The following is a 4,989-nucleotide window of genomic DNA, read 5'->3' as shown; positions in this document are numbered from 1 at the left end:
ATATTTTGAATGTGGTATTTATATATATATATATATATATATATATATATATATATATATATACATGTATATATATATACATATACATGTATATATATATACATATACATGTATATATATACATATACATGTATATATATACATATACATGTATATATATATACATATATATATATATATATATATCTATATATATATATATACATACGTAAAGAGATGTTGCCTTTTCGATTTTAGGAAAGCGTTTTGAAAACATAGACCTGCCTGAAGTGAAGGAGAAGCGAACTAAACCAAGTTGCAAAGACAAGTGTGGCGGTGAGGATTTGATTTGTATGCTTTCGTGGCTGAAATTAGGAATGTGTACATTTTAAAGACAGTTTGCGAAAATTTGTAAGTTGTATTTGCAATTTAAACTGTAGCATAAGTAGTTCATATATTCATGTTTATGATACACATCTAAAAAGAAATAATCATTATCACTATCATCATCATAGCCATGATCATCACTATCATCATATCAACATCACCATCACCATTAAAATCAACATCATAATCATCATCATTATTATACGATTATTATTATTACGATCATTATCATCATAATCATCATATCATTATCATTATTATATTCATAACATAATCATTATATAATCATTATCATCATCATCATTATTATCATCATCTCAAAATCATTATCAGTCTATTCTGATTATATTTTATGAAGTTATCACGGCTTTCTTTGAAAACTCATCGCGTCTTGCTTCATTTCTGAAAAGCATTAAAACAACCTAAAATTTAAGCCATGATCTAGAGGGGGCTGGATATGATGTTGAAATGAATTCTCTATTAAGCAATTGTCAAGTACTTATGACACTATAGAAAACACCCCATAACAAACAGCTTTGTGATTTTTTTGTTTTGTTTTTTGTTTGCTTACGAGTACAAACGGGAGTGGATTGAGAGGGTGGCCGTACCGGTCCCGCCCCCTCCCCATTTTGAAAAAAAAAAAAAAAATGGAATACGAAAAAAACAAATTGATCGCCCAAAACGCCTCAGAGGTTATTTTCGGCCGTCTAGGAAACAAAATTAATTGTTGTCTCCATCAGCCTCACCCCCTTTTGGATATTTATGAATCCGCAACTGGTAAAAAGACAGTAATAGATATAGTGTCCATCTGCTTGTGGCTAAGAACATTATCACTCAGAAACCAGTCACCGTTACAACCAGCAGTTTGATTAAAATATACACTGTTACCAACTGGTAAAAAATAGCAGACAGTAATAGATATAGTGTCCATCTGCTTGTGGCTAAGAACATTATCACTCAGAAACCAGTCACCGTTACAACCAGCAGTTTGATTAAAATATACACTGTTACCTATATATAAAACAATGTACTAACTTATAAAGAAATTATTGTCAAGTTATATCGGACACTATAGAAAATAGAAACCTAATGAATATTGTCCATTAGGCCTATATTTTGATAGTGAGTGCGTTAACGGTGTTTTCTTTTCCTTCTTGCTTTAATTTTTAGGGTCGAAGCACAGATTCTTTCAACGAAAAAATACAATGAATTTATTTGACCTACCGACATATGCCCGAAGAATTTCTGACAATTTAAGGCAGCATTTTAGACATATGACGTGATTCATCATACGTGTTATAATATTGTAAAAAAATGATTGATAACAGTTAAATAGTGTGCTGTGTGAAAGATATTAATCCACATAGGTCTACGTGAAGAAGCACTCAATTTATGATGCATTAAACTAATATTGAAATAAATGTGTTGCGTTTATTATATTTTTTAATAATTCTACTAATAAAGAGGTAAAATATATATCTGGATATTATTAACCACGTAAATTCGGCACTGGAGAGGATCTAGGAGTGTTCATAAGAGGGCTACCAAGAAAAAATTGCAGATGGTTTGATGGAAAAAAAGATAGATAATTAATCCAAGAAAAACCATGAAGCTCTTAGGTGGTCATTTAAAATATTCAACAATATGAAACTAACAAGTCTAGTTAAAATTAAAAGTTAAAATATATACTGCCACGTAAAACATCAAAGAATAAACTATCATATTAAATGAAATGAAATGAATAAGGCAAATAATTATTAACAAAAATGGATAATTATTCCAACAAAAACATAGAAGCTCTCAGGTAGTAAGAGATGTAAAATATGCTACAATAAGAAAATAAAAAGTCGGCTCCGACTTACTTAGTTAAAATATATACTGCCACCTAAAACAACAAAGTATAAATTAACTTATTCAATAAAATTAAATGAATAAGGCAATTAATAGTTAGAACAGCGCAACAGATTAACAACGTAAACACGATACTCACATTAAACGTTATTATGTTGATTGACCTTAGATACGAGCAGCAGAGCTCAAACCATGAATTGGCTTATTGTTAATTTAAAACAATAGCAGACGTTGTCATCTTTCAATAAGTCACAAATATAAGTTTTAAAACGATGAGACGTCGAGATATTTTTTTTCTTAAATCGACCACGTTGCATGTTAATAGGTCTACTTTTTGTTTCTACTTCTCGCTTGTCTGCAAATAGACACTTTGCTATAATCTATTTTTGTTACGTTTTCTTTTATTTCATTTCTAAAAACACACATAGAAACATATTTTTTTCCCGACGCAGCGGCAACAGATTGATAGAGTCAAAAAAACAAAACACGATTAAAGAAAGAGATAATAACAATAACAATAACAACGGTAATAATATTGATTTTCGACTGTTCTGATAATAATAATCACAACATAAAAAAAGGACAATTAATCAAAACTTTTATCAACATAACGATATAAGAGTAAATTCGGTTGGAGAAATGTTGGGACGGAATGGAGTAGGATGTGGATATATGAGGGCCATTAGAAATTGATAATAGACGGGTCACTGAACTATATAAATGCAAGTTTTTCTAAATCGGAAAATTACCGTGAAACACATGAACAATTTTCCTTTTCAATCACTAATGATACTACTAAAGGTAGACGAACTAAAAGTGCACTGATCGGTTTATATATAGGCCTAATTGTTGTGCGTCTCACTATGTCACGTTAGTTGAGTTGGTTTTCATGATTTTTTATTTCACAACTTTGTAGTAGCACTTTAATAGTATTATTATTTATCGTCTGTTATTACTTTATACTTTTTTAATGACTTTTTTTGAAAAATGTTGACATCCCCTCTCATATTATGGCAATGTGGAAAAGCCCTGCGTTCTGTTGTAATAACAGACTTAGTTCTAGTATCTAATTTTGTCTTTATCAGTGAAAACTATTAAAAATAACCTATTTTGGCACCAATGGCGTTCTATAATATACTCTTATGGGATTAGGTGTGGGCAAACCGTGAGAATTTCAGTTGGTGTGGCGAGAACTGTCCAGAATACGGGCTCCCTCTGTCCAGAATACAGGCTGTTTGGGGGCGCTGTTGTCCAGAATACGGCAGAGCCGTTTAGATAGAGAGAGTTTGGCCAACTCGGTTTTTCGGGATTCGATATACGCGCGTGTGATTGGGTGGATCGCAATCACATGACTTACACCGGTCATGTTGTCACCAAAACAAAACATTAAAGCTATACGCGCGCATGCGCCTGGGCTGTTTGGTAACGACATGGCGTCCATGCGCCAAGTTGGCCAACCTCTCTCTATCTACGGCTCTGGAATACGGGCTTTCTCTGTCCACTGCAATACGGGCTTTCTCTGTCCAGAATACGGGCTGTATGGTGGCGCTGTTGTCCAGAATAAGGACTTTCTTACGTCATATTCTATTTTTAGATTTTGGAACATCAGTGGAATGTAAACAGTAAAATAATAAAAAAAATAGCAAGCAAGAGTATGATAAATGGTAAATTTTACGATTTTCATGGATTTTCTAAGCTACAGTTGTAGGCCGACATTGCAGCGCGGCATATAGAAAACTCACGTTTGCCTGGGGGTCGTGACAAAGTGCGAGCCAGCGAGTCATGCGAGCCAATGCGCGAGCCAGCGAGCCATATGAGTCATACATTTTAAATCCTTTTTTTTTCACCGGGGAGCTTTGCCTGTGTAGTCCAGTCATGCGCAGTACATACACTTTTTCGAATCGTCTATCCGGAAGTATGCAGCGCTGATAGATGTTGTTAAAATACAGATATACAAATACATACCTACAGATATATTTATGTACTGTATTTATTGATATTGATATTTATATATATATATACAGTATATTTAAATTATTATATATATACTGTATATATTTATATATATATTTTTTATATTTATTTGTATATGTATACATATATATATATATTTATTTGTATATTTATTTATATATATATAGGCCTATGTATATATTTATTATATATTTATTTATATATTTATTTTTATATACTTATTTTTGTATATATATTTATTTATTTATTTATATATATAATGTATTATTGTTTTATATTATATACTGTAATTATTTATATATTTATTCATATATTTATTGATATATTTATTTGTATATATATTTATATATATTTATGTTTATATATGTATTTATATAATTATTTACATTTTTTAAATATTTTGTTTGTATATTTATTTGTATATTTATTTATATATATATTTATATATATTAATATGTTCATATATTTATTTATATATTTATATATATATATTTATATATATATTAATATGTTCATATATTTATTTATATATTTATATATATATTTATATATATATATTCATATGTATATTTATATATATATTAATAAGTTCATATATTTTTTTATATATTTATTTGTATATATATATATATTTATACATATATATATTTATTTATATATACTCTATTATTATATTATATATACTGTAATTATTCAAATATTCATTTAAATATTTATTTGTGTATATTTATATATATTTATATTTTATATTTATGCATTTATATACTTATTTGTTTATATATTAATCAATATATTAAT

At 28.9% G+C, this 4,989-nt stretch overlaps 1 long non-coding RNA gene across 1 annotated transcript in view; it reads left to right on the top strand.

Annotated features, from left to right (window-relative positions):
- The window catches only part of LOC117120230, a 6,484-nt gene extending 4,809 nt beyond the window's left edge, over positions 1–1,675 (top strand). The window contains exons 3-4 of the long non-coding RNA XR_004447309.1: positions 238–390; positions 1,537–1,675. This is a non-coding gene — a long non-coding RNA (uncharacterized LOC117120230). The remainder of the gene's footprint in view (positions 1–237; positions 391–1,536) is intronic.
- The last annotated feature ends 3,314 nt before the right edge of the window (positions 1,676–4,989 follow it).

The sequence above is a fragment of the Anneissia japonica genome, unplaced genomic scaffold, assembly GCF_011630105.1.
Source record: "Anneissia japonica isolate Jap-2015-1 unplaced genomic scaffold, ASM1163010v1 scaffold3798_len331662_cov138, whole genome shotgun sequence".
In the NCBI taxonomy this organism is placed as follows: Eukaryota; Metazoa; Echinodermata; class Crinoidea; order Comatulida; family Comatulidae; genus Anneissia; species Anneissia japonica.
The sequence above is the reverse complement of the archived record's forward strand: the minus strand, read 5'-3'. Positions and strand labels throughout refer to the sequence as shown.